Here is a 12,553-nt window from a genome sequence, read left to right on the forward strand (position 1 = left end):
CTTCATGTCAGGAACATTATTTCTTGTTATGTCACAATATCACGGTGATCTTACCCAGGAGGACAAAGGTTCATAGATCAAGAAAGGACGTGGCTTTTATACATAAACTACCACAGTGCCTGGCACTTAGTAGGCTTGCAAAAACAGTAATAGCTGTTATCATTACACTGTATTCAGGGGATGAATATTCATGTGAAGGGTGGGTTGTATGGCAGAGAGTATTTTTTGGTGGATGAGGAAGAAAAAATAGTGTGGGAGGCAGCCCCCCAATAGTCCCAGCTCCTGGTATTGTCACCCTTGCATAGATGCTCCTACATTGTTCCATAGTGAGTCTGTGCTGACCAGTACCATACAGCTGTGCTATGAACAGTCCTATGGAGAAGCCCACATGGTGAAGAACTGAGGCCTCCAGCCAATAGCCAGAAAGAACCAAAGACACTTGCCAGCAGCCATATGAGTAAGCGTGGAAGCAGACGCCCACCCCAAGTCAAACCTTCATCTGACTGCAGCCCCCACCAGCATCTTGACTGCAACCTTATGAGAGACCCTGAGCCAGAACCACCCAGCTAAGCTCCTCCCAAATTCTGACCTTCAGAAGCCATATAATAATGTTCCTTGTTTTAAGCTGCTAGGTTATCACACCAGGGTGATTTGTTACACAGCAATAGCTAACTAATACATGTGTGTGGTAGATGCTCTTGGTGCCCCTGGTCTACTCTAGAGCAGCAGTCACCAACCAGTGGTCCGTGGACCACTGATGGTCCATGAGGTCCGAAAGGTTGGCAACCGCTGCTCTAGAGCTTACCTGAAGCATAGGACAGTCACTTAAATGTTACATCAATTAGCTTTGATGCACAATAAACCACCCTGAAATTTAGTGGTTTAATGCAACAATAATTTCTTTAGTTTGATTATGAGCTTGGCAGTTAGGTTGGGCTCAACTGAGTTGTCCTTCTGGGCTGAGCTGTGCTCACTCATGTGTCTCTGGTGAGCTGGCAAGTTGGCTGCGGGCTAGTTGATCTGGGGGTGCTCAGCTGGCTAATCCTCTCTGCTCCATATGGTCTCTCATCCTTTAGAAGCCTAGCCTGGCCTACTTGCACAGTGGCAGCACAGTTCCAAGAAAATAAGAGTGGTTACTATAAGGTTTCTTGAGGCCTAGCCAAGAACTACTACAACCTTGTCACCTCCATAGTCTATTCTCTAAAAGGCCAGTCCAGATTCAAGGGGTAGGTAAATATATCCCACCTCTTGATGGGAAAAGCTGCCCAGTCTTGCAGCCATTGTGTGATCCAGCCAGCCCACCTGTAGCTCCCTAGCTCAAGTGCCTGCATGTCCCTGCCTAAGTGCATTCTCTGGCCATGACAGTGTGTTCAGAGCTTGCATGTGACAGCCTAGAAGGACAGAGGAGTTAGTGCTCTTAGATCGCCGTCCCAACCAATGATAGATCCCCCAGCTTCCTCACCCTTTGTCATATAATTAATTTCAAGGTATCTTCTACACAGTCTCTCTCAGAGATTGCACCAAGTTTCCCACAGTCGCCAGCTCATAATGCATACTGCATTTATTGGCTTTCCTCCCTTCCCTGTCTCTCACGTCCCCACCACCTTGCCATGCTCTGGGAACCACCTCCCTCGAGTCATCATTCACTGCTTCAACCCAACTCCTTATCTAAGAATTGTCTGCTTCAGGGGAAACCTACACTAAGATAGGCAGGCAGGAGTTAGATCATCCTGATCTCATAGGCCAAGCTAAAGAGTCTGAATTTGTTCTGTAGGTGATCGAGCTTCTGAGAAAATTTGTGTTTTAGAAACATAATTAGTGGCAGTGTAGGAACTAACACTCAACTCCACTGACTTCCAGGCCAGTTCTATTAAATCAGCTCAACATTGTTTCAGGCTTTGGGTGTCAGACTATACAGATCTTTTTGTATTATTATTTTTTAAGTCATTTATTTTTCAATAGGTAACAAAATACACATGGTGCAAAATTAGAAAAGCATTAAAGGTCAGATTTATTTTTATAACCATTTTCTCCACTAAAGAGCGTTTAAATCGCTATTGTTTGGTTGTTAGATTTGTTTTAGATCACACTAGAGCTAGCCCTTGACTCCTTAAGGCCACTCCTGGCCTGTTTCTTGCCCTTCCCATTCCTGCAGCTCTTACAGCCCGCACTGCCTGCAGGCCTCTCTGCTGGAGGTGAAACAGTTGTCCTTTGGAGAAAGACGCTGACATTCTTGATCCAAAGGAAACTTGGCGGATGTCAACATCCTTGGCGGATGCCATCTTCGCCCCCTGTCACCACATATAATTGCAAGTTGGCTGAGCGCTACCCAAATGCATTAAGGTTTGTGGCTTGTTCTGACAAAAATCTGAAAAGTGCATCGTCAAGGCCAACTCTGCAGCTTTTATCTGTTAGTTGGGAAGAGGAAGAGATAATGATTCATAACACCCGAGGTCTTTACATTTCTCCCGAAAAGCTGTCATCTGTCTATAATGTGAGAAGTGCTGTCAGGTTAATTGCCCTGGGTCAGCCAAACCATCTGCATTATTGAAATCAAGTCAAGTCCATGAAGAGTTTTTGATTGTCTGCTGTGGGCCAGCTCTGAGCTCAGCTCTGCGGGTATTCAAAGTAGTTGTGAGCCGCCAGCTTAGGCGCTCAAGGAGGCAGGCTGGTGAGGTGACGGGCCTGGAGGCTGTGGAACCAAGCAGCGCTACTGAGAATCCCAGCCCCAGTGGCCAACTGAGAGCTCTTGGGCAACTTAGTTATGTCTCCAGAGCCTCTGTTTCTTCACCTTTAAAATGGTCCTGCCTGTTGCACAGAGGGAGGTGAACATCCCCAAACAGTGCTTTGTTTCCTTAATTTTTCCCTTAAGGAACTGATAATCTAGCCAAGGAAAGAAGACTCGCAAATGAAAAGTAAAGAAAACATCTCTAAGAGATCATCAACAGTTCAAAACAAAAGAAACACAAAACAAAGGAAGAGAAAAAGAGGTATACACAGGGGTGATGAATCGCAGTTTGAGGTACTTTAGCAAAGTACCTCAGAGTGAGCAGTTTAAACAACGGAGATTTATTTGCCTCACAGTTCTAGAGGCTGAAAGTCCAAGATCAAGGTGTCAGCATGTTCATTTCTTCTGAGGTCTTTCTCCTTGGTTTGTACATGGCCGTCTTCTCCCTGTGCCTTCACACGGCCTCTGTGTGTCTGTGTCCAAACTTCCTCTTCCTAAAGGACACCAGTCATATTGGATTTCATTTTACCTTAATTGCGTCTTTAAAGGTTCTGACTCCACACATGGTCACATTTTGAGGTACTTGGGGTTAGGACTTCAACATCTGAATGTGGGAGGAACCCATTGAGCCCATAAGACCGAGCATAATGTTTGCTCTAGACAGTGATGGCGAACCTATGACACGCGTGTCAGCACTGACACACGTAGCCATTTCTGATGACACACGGCCGCATGCCGAGGATGAAACATTTGCTGCTCCTGAGGATGAAACATTTGCGACTAGAGTCTTGGAGTTAGTTTTTTCCTCAAAGTGACACACTATCCGAGTTATGCTCAGTTTTTTTGCGAAGTTTGACACACCAAGCTCAAAAGGTTGCCCATCACTGCTCTAGAAGTTAAGCAGGGAGACTGCCATCCATTACGGTACCTACTAGGCACTGTGGCTTTTGAGCACTTTTGATATGTGGTTAGTATGTTTGAAAAATTGCAATTTCTTTTAAACTGCGTTGCTCTAAGATAAAATTTTATCTTGTTTTAATTAATTTAAATGTAAATAGCCATGTGTGACTATAGGACAATACAACTCTAGGGTTTCAACTTCTTTTTAATGTCAAAACAAAATAGGTAGATTTCATGCTAGTAACCCACATGGACATACAGCACTGAGTCCTTGCTTTTAGTATCTTTTACCAGGTATCTTATTTTTCTTAAATGATTTTTAGAGAGAGAGAAAGGGAGAGGGAGAGAGAGAAAAATATCAATATGAGAGTGAAACATCCATCAACTACACAACCCCCACCAGGGATGGAGCCTGCAACCAGGCATGTGCCCTGACTGGGAATCAAACCAGCAACCTTTCAGTGCATGGGACGATGCCCAACCAACTAAGCCACACCGGCCAGATATATTTTATCCATTTATTTATTTATCAATTATTGCCAAGTCCCTTCAATGCACAGACTGTCCATTTAGTTATTGCCACAAGAATTTTGAGCTTATAAAGCACTTTAATCATATTTTTATTATGGCATTTACCTCAGTAAACTGCAATTTATCTCTTCACATATCTGCTCCCGTCGCTAGAGTGGGGGTCCTGGAGGGCTAGGACATCGTGTTGACTGCAGTGTCCTCGCTCCCCAGATCGCTGCCCGGCACAGAGCGGGCGCCTCCCTGCAGAAACGCTAAACCACAGGAAATACTCGGTTAGACCCAGAATCCACTCAACCAGCAGTCTGTCTCCACCATGGGAGTCAACATCCCAAAGGATCTGAATCAACTTGTGCTGAGACCAGCCTCCCAGGAACTCACCGAACCCCCTGCCTTAGTTATATTTTCAGCCTCTAGTATCTGACATAGATAAGAAATCTCTAAGTGTATTGATCACAAAGCTGACCTCATTTCCTTTTCTTTCCTTCTTTTTGTGCAGGAATTGCACTGCTCATTGGAGTTCAGCTGTATTCATGTTTAGGCCAGTGATTGTGTTCCAGAGACCCAGAGAGGTGTGGAACAGGGGTGGCTTACCTGGGACAGGCGGGGAGCCAGGGCTGGGGCTGGAGGAGCCAATGCCAGGGTGATGCTGGGATGAGGCAAAGGGAAGGGGATGATGCTCACACAGTGCCTGCCACTGTGCTCAGCGCCACTGCACTTAAACCCTGTAGCAGTCCTGAGGTAGGCACCCCTATTTTGTGGAAAAAGAAACCGGGGCTCGGCTGGGTGAAGGAACTTGTGACAGATTCAAGATCCCAACCCTGGTCTGTTAGATGGCCAAGCCTATGCAAATCTGCTGTGTAACTCTGAGGAAGGCAAAGAATAGAGATGTGCAAAGAGAGTTTGGAAAATTTGGCCTTACAGTCATTCACCACTACTAAAGTCCAAGGCCATGTCCATACCGGGTGCTGGGCTCTGAATCACAAGCCATCACTCGGGCGGCCAGCTTTGGGGAATTCTTCTCAATCAGCCACCCTTTAGGGCAGAGCGGTGAGGTTCACAGCTTGAATGCAGGAGATGTGTTTGCCCAGAGGGTGGGGCTGGGGGCGGGGGCAGAGCTCAGTGGGCAACTCAGTCTCTGCACCAAGTTCTCCCGTGAGCCTCCTAGAATACGGTTTCTCCAAGCTAGTAGCCTTGGGGTTTTAGTTCTCCCTACTCCAAAGTACCCGTTAAAGGGCAAAGGAAGAGGTGGCCGACACCTGGCCTCGTGGGGGAGGGCAGGGGAGGCTGCTCCAGCCACAGCTGTGAGCTATGCCAGGCCCAGCCGAGCTACGCTTGCCCGGCTTCCAGGACTGGCCCCTCCAGCAGGTTCAAAGGCAGAAACAAGGGCCTCGGCTGCAGGGGAGGAGGCCGCAGCTTGGCCAGCTTCTGTTGGTTCTCAGCCTCTCACCCCTCCACCCCCAGTCCCGGCAGCAATGGATCTATACTGTTTCAAAAATACCAGGGCACCTGGACTCCTTTTTCTTTCTTTGAGCATCAAACTGGCCAAATCTTTTTTTCTCCAGTGAAAAGGAGTCTAAAGATAGGAGTGTTCCCTCAAGCAGCTCTGCAGAGGGAAGGAAACACAGCATTAAACAGAGTTATTCGGTTTGTGACTTGATTATAGCAAGATAACATTTTTTTCTCATTTAAAAATATATATTTGAGATAGCGATGTGAGAATTACATGATGCTCCATCAAGGAAATAGATTCCACTAAGATAATGGTATAGGAGTAAAACTTCAGTGCTAACGTAGGAGGGTTGTGTTGATTAGGGAAAGAATTTTCCTCACCAATCTAAAACTCATAAATGATACATAGAATTTTTTAAAAACACAACAGCTTTGCCCTGGCTGACATGGCTCAGCTGGTTGGGCGTCATCCCATGCACCAAAGGATTTCGGGTTCAGATTTCCTGTCAGGGCCCATGCCCAGGTGTTCAGATTTCCTGTCAGGGCCCAATCCCAGGTGGGGGCATGCAGGAGGCAGCCGGCCAGTGTTTCTCTCTCACATCAGTGTATCTCTTTTTCTCCCCCTGTCCCTTGCTCTCTTAAAATCAATTTAAATTTTTAAAATAAAATAAAAACACAATAGTTTTTCCATCTAAAGGGCCCTCTGTTTTCTCTTTCTCTCTCTAGTCCGGGAGATACTCCCCCCTTGTTGGCTGTGTAAGGGAGAAGTGAAGGGAGGCTGCCCGAAGCACACCCCACTGGCAGGCCCCATCTGGTGCCTGCAGTTGGAGACATCGTTATCCAGGCTCACCGCCGCTGAGCTCCGGGAGCCACTGCAAACACCTGCACAGCCACAGCCCTGCTCCACTGAAGCGCAGGGGACCCGTTTTAAGACAAAGCGTGTGTCAGGATGTTGGTGCTTGCTCAAAACCACTTCCCAGTGAGGCAGATTCATTGGCCTCTCTTTCCCTTGCGTGTGCTTTGAACAGACCGCAGCCTGGGAGGATCAGGAAGAAGGGGAAAGCAATGCAGCTGTAAATCAGTGTAGTTTCTCTAACTCTTGGGGTCAGAAAGCAGGTCCTGCGGAAAGGAGGGAGCCATCCCCTCCTCTGGGAAGGCCTGGTGTTACCAAGCGTGCCTGAGGCCAGGAGCGCTCCCTCCTCAAAGCCCTGGACACCCCCTTGGACTTTTCTCCTCCACGGCTTCGAACCAGATGCTCTCGGAAGGAAAAAAAGCTCTTACTTCATTGGGCCCTCCTTTCTCTAAACACAGGGAAGACTTTTTTCAAGTGATTACGGCACTTCTTCTAGTGGTTCTTTCCCCTGCCTTCCCATGTGCAGCCAGTTCTCCTGATACTAAATTTGTGACCCCTGTTTTGACAAGCCTGAAGCTTAGAAGCTGATCCCCGACAAGCATCAACAGAAAGCATCTGGGAGTTCTAATCCCTGCCAGCTCTTGCTGGAAAGCAAAACAGCCTGCCAACCCCCTCCTGCCGGTGCACTGGGCACAGCCCTGGAAGGGGCCGACGCAGCCCCAGGACCCCTGGTTCTTTGGAAAGAAGGAAGCAATTCTAGCCGGTCCCGATGTGTAGGGAATTATTGCAATGATGGTTTCCATGTAAATGTCAATGTGGCTTGTGACTAGAGTAAGTTGCATTAGGGGCTTTGTGGTGGTGACATTGGAAACGATTGAAGGGAGGACTGAAACCAATCTCTGTCTGTCCGAAGTTTTATTCCACCAGCACAATTTAAAAATTTGCAACTAGTGTTTTGTGTTTCTTTCATAGCTCTTCACATCTTCTGAGGGTAACAGGATGCTGGGGAGAGAATTTGTGAACTACAAGTATGGAGATGAACAAGATCATGACATCTTGCAGCGGTTGCATTTGGGAAAGGAGTGTGCGAAACTATGAGTGTTAACAGCAAAACCAGGCAAAGCCAGACAGGGCACCCTGGCAGTGAAGTTGAGATGGTTTTTGGATTCACCCTACTACCTCTGACAGTGTTAAATTTAACATTAGTCCCATCCATCAGAGCCCAGATGCAGCGTGTCTGGGTTTTAAAAGATCTTGGAGCAGGGTGAGAAGTGGCTTGGTGACAGAGTAGAAAAATCTGCCCACACTGAAGGGGATAAGTCTTGACTTATTCTTTTCTCCATTCAAGTGAGCAGTAAAACACACACACACACACACACACACACACACACACACACACACACACACACACAAACGATGCTTATCTCCTTCCTTTATTTCAGCAGCCCCTGAAGTTCCATTTCCTTCTTGAAACCTCTGACTCAATGGCTGGAAGAATGCTCTCTCCACTCCACCCCATCCTATCTATGTGCGCAATTTTTGTGACTGCCCCTTTACTCACCACGTTGCAAAGCACACTCAGCTCCTGCTTTTACACACGGCCACTTGCTTCTTTGTTTATTTTGCATACATGGGCCACCTGTTGCTTAGGTAAGATTTAAGTCTGGCCAAGTTGGTATGGTTAGCTTTTGATTATTCCCAGAAGGAAAATAGTGTGTCATATCCCATCTAAACATGTAATGTTATTATTTTGTCTTTTTGATGGTAACATTTGGCTAATCATTAAAGCTTGTGATGGTGGTCACCTCTCAGCCTCAGCTCTGAATGACCCATGTGCTGGGGGCTATCACAATCATCATCATCATCAACATCATCATCATCATTTTAAAGCATGATCATTTAATCTGGATTATGCACATCTGCTATATTTGAATAATTGTTATTGTCTTTATTACAGAATTATTTTATTGTTTCTTATTACTAAGTAATACAGAACAGAAACTTTGGAAGGTAGGAAAAAAACACCCTTTTGGTGTGCATACTTTTAGCACGTTTTCAATGTACATAGATTTATTTTCTTTCTTTTAACAATAATGATATACTGTAATTTGTTTTAGACTCTAGTAATGGTCATGAATATATTTCCATATTACTATTCTTCTGTAATAAAGATTTTAATGGTGGTGTGGTATTCCATTATATAGATTTTTTTATAACTAATTCCTCATTATTGGACATTTATTTATGCAACATTTATGTAAGCATATAATTTATGCTAGGCATAGATCTAACGTCTATATAGATGTTAACTCATGTAGCCTTCATAATAACTATGTGAAGTAAGTACTATTATTATCCCCATTTTGTAGATGAGACAATAAGTGGTTAAATAACTTGTTCAAGGTCACACCACTTTGTAAGTGGCGGAGCCAGATTCAAACTCAGACAATTTGGCTCCAAGTCTGTGCTCCTAATCACAACACTTTGCTTGCCTCCCCCTACTTATACTGAAAAGTAAAGACCTTCCTTTACCTGGTGGAGAAACGCCTAATCTGTATAAGACTGCTCTGGCCAAGAAGGGAACTGCTGACCTGTGAGTCAGCGTTATTGAGAATTAAATCGTCAGCTGTTGAGACAACCAGCAAAGAAGCATCTGGGTTGGGCAGTGTTAGCTCCACAGCCTCAGGAAGGCAGACCCAGGAGAGGCCACAGAGCTGGGTCCGACCAGCCTCTGGGGTTACTCACCCTCTGGCAGAACCACAGAGAGCCGCCCAGCCCTGCCTGACCTCCCTCAGCTTCCTCACACCAAACTGAGAAGGCCTTTGCTTTGCGTTCCGGAGGAGCAGCTGCCTCTGCCTGAAGCCGGCCTCAGGAGGCAGGGGACAGGCAAGGGAGGAACGCCGCCCGCTGCCATTGTGCCCTGAGCCTGGCGATGCTGAGCCCGTGGAAACAGCCGCCGGGCTGAGGGTGGTGTTGATCCAGCCTAGGAAGTGACTTCTGGGGCCCTGGAGCCCAGGAGAATCCCCTGACTAACCTGCGGAGGCTCCGGGGTGGCTGCTTCCGGGGTGACTGCTGCACCCTTACTCACTGGAGCCTGGAGCCTGGGGTTTGGATTTGGCACCTCCTTTCCCAGCCTCTCCCTCCCGGTAATAGTGATATGATGTCATAGCTAACAATGCTAATTGTTCCGTTTTACTTATTTAATCCTAATTTATTTAATTCTCGCAACACAATGAGGTAGAACAATAATTAATAATTACCCTCATTCTAGTGATAAAGGAAGGGAGCCATGGAGGGTTAGATAACCTGACTGAGGGGAAAGGGAGTAAGGTGTGGGGAGCACCCCAGTTCGGTGACCCTGACTTGAACCTCCCCTCACCACACTCGGCCTCAGAAGGTAGCCGTGGCTGGAAGGAAACACCAGTTGAGTCATCTTACTCCCCTTATCCCATCACTTCTGGGAAGAGAAGGTCTGACGAAACAACAAGACCTGGATGAGAGAGAGTGCTAAGGAATTTGATGATGGAGGCGATTACAGGTTGCATTTTATATAAACACCTTAGGCAACTGTTTGCAAGAGCTCAGAGAAGATTGATATGAAATAGGACTCATGCAGCCCTCCCTGGGAGGTCTGTCAGTTTGCTTTTATTCTGTCGTTTACAAAAGGACCTGGAACACACAGGCACCACATCCCAAGTCCACATCACCCGATAAACTGGCCTGGGGAGCCCTGATTATCACTGCGGTGCCTGCCCCTCCGAGTGCTCAACATCAGGATGCTTAGGCATTGCACAGTCCCTGAGCCTCTCTTCCCCACAAACTCCCTCACCCGGGCTTCCCACCCACTCAGCCCCTTCTCCTGGCTGGAAAGGACCCTGGATGGAGCCCGAGCCAACCTCCCAGTTTGGAAAAATCATTGGTTTAATTTGGTAACAGTCTAAGGCAGTGGTCGGCAAACCGCGGCTCGTGAGCCACATGTGGCTGTTTGGCCCCTTGAGTGTTCTAACGCCACTTCTTCAAAATAGACTCGCCCAGGCCAAAAACCGACTTCTGTGCATGGGCCACAAAGTTTCAATCGCACGTGGTATTTTGTGGAAGAGCCACACTCAAGGGGCCAAAGAGCCGCATGTGGCTCGTGAGCCGCGGTTTGCCGACCACTGGTCTAAGGAATATAGAAAAGATTACTTGAATGGGAATTAGGTATGATCAGGGAAAATTGGCTTTCCTATCAGTAAATGAGTATTAAGATTTTTAGAAAAGATGCATTGATTTATCTGCCAAAGTTCTTGAAGGTAAGTTAAGTCATGAAAAACAAAAGTGCAATGTCCAAGAAGCTTTAAAAAATAAAAACAGAGCGTTGCTGCCATCCCAGTCAGAGCCACAGTGATGTCACTGCCTGGGTTAATGAGGCAGCTTCCTCCACAATCTATTCTGCCCCCTAGGAGGACACCAGTCACTCAATAGTGCAATCGACTGGGTCAGTCCCCAGCCGGAAAGCTTGCAGTGACTTCCTGTCACATCCAGGTAGGGTCCCAACTCGTCACAGGACGTCAGGGCCAGCCCTGTCTCTTTGGAGAGCCGGTGCAGCAGAGGGCCGAGCTCTCCACGGCGCCCGCCCAGCTGAAACCCGCTCTGCCCCGCAGGAGCTGTGTGACTTTGGCTGAGTGTGTCTAATTCTCTGTCTCAGGGCTCTCATCCGCGCAAGGAGGACAACAGTACCCACCTCAGAGATGTCTGGCACACAGCGAGCACTCCGCAGCCGCCGGCTGTTTTTAGTATTACTTTTGACCTCCCTCACCATTCTCCCTTCTCCATTCTCCACACCCTCCAGCTCATTACACTCCAGTCACACCGGCCTCCTTTCTGTTCCTCACATGTGCCCAACTCGTGCCTACATCGGGACCTTTGCCCTGGAGTGCTGGACTCTGTGCCCACTCCACTCGATCCCACCCAGGTCTGGGGGGAGTTGGTTTCTTCTCATTTTGGGGTTTCAACTCAAGGCACCTCCTCAGAAAGGCCTTCCTCAGTCTAAATTAGCCCAAGTCGCTCTCTAGCTCATTGAAATGTTCATTATTTAGACCACTAGCCACATGTGGCTCTTCAACACTTAAAATAGAACTAAATGTTTATTTTATATAATTTTAATATTAATTTAGACTTAAATTTAAATCTCCATGGGTGCCTAATGGCTGCCACATTGAACAGATGCAGCGCCTTACCTGACTTACCATCTGCAAAGCCCTTCTTGCACCCTGAACTTCCCTTGCTGATGCACTTCCCACCATTTATGATCTGTCTCCCCAACTAGAGCGTGAACTCAGTGGTAGTGGGGGGGAGGGTCTCAACTGCCTTGTTCAACACTGTTCCACCAGAGCTAAGGAAGTGTCAGGATCATTGCAGGGCCTCAAGAAGATTTGTTGACTGAATGAATGAGCATGCAAAAGTACTTTGTAAACCATAATGCATTATGTAAATGTAATTGGTATTTTATATATGACTAGAGGCCCGGTGCACGAAATTTGTGCATGGGGAGAGGGGGAGTGTCCCTCAGCCCAGGCTGCACCCTCTCCAATCTGGGACCCCTCGAGAGATGTCCAACTGCCCATTTAGGCCCGATCCCACTGGGACATCCCTCTCACAATCCAGGACTGCTGGCTCCCAACCGCTCACCTGCCTGCCTGCCTGATTGCCCCTAACTGCTTCTGCCTGCCAGCCTGATCACCCCTAACCACTCCCCTGCCAGCCTGATCAACGCCTAACTGCTCCCCTGCCAGCCTGCTTGCCCCTAACTGCTCTCCCCTGACGCCTGGTCACCCCTAATTGCCCTCCTCTGCAGGCCTGGTCCCCCCCAACTGCCCTCCCCTGCAGGCTTGGTTCCCCCCCAACTGCCCTCCCCTGCTGGCCTGGTCCCCCCCAACTGCCCTCCCCTGCCGGCCATCTTGTGGTGGCCATCTTTGACCACATGGGGTGGCCATCTTGTGTGTTAGAGTGATGGTCAATTTGCATTTACCTCTTTATTATATAGGATTGGAAAGCATGCTTAGATGTTTTACTTAAAATTTTATTTATTTGTTGAGAGAGAGAAAGATAGA

General features: G+C 47.4%; 1 long non-coding RNA gene across 1 annotated transcript in view; it reads left to right on the forward strand.

The window, feature by feature from the left end:
• The window catches only part of LOC307102569, a 60,605-nt gene extending 52,100 nt beyond the window's left edge, over positions 1-8,505 (forward strand). Inside the window, exon 3 of the long non-coding RNA XR_013813739.1 lies at positions 6,335-8,505. This is a non-coding gene — a long non-coding RNA (uncharacterized lncRNA). The remainder of the gene's footprint in view (positions 1-6,334) is intronic.
• Positions 8,506-12,553: the final 4,048 nt, after the last annotated feature.

Source organism: Cnephaeus nilssonii (genome assembly GCF_951640355.1).
Source record: "Cnephaeus nilssonii genome assembly, chromosome: 7".
In the NCBI taxonomy this organism is placed as follows: Eukaryota; Metazoa; Chordata; class Mammalia; order Chiroptera; family Vespertilionidae; genus Cnephaeus; species Cnephaeus nilssonii.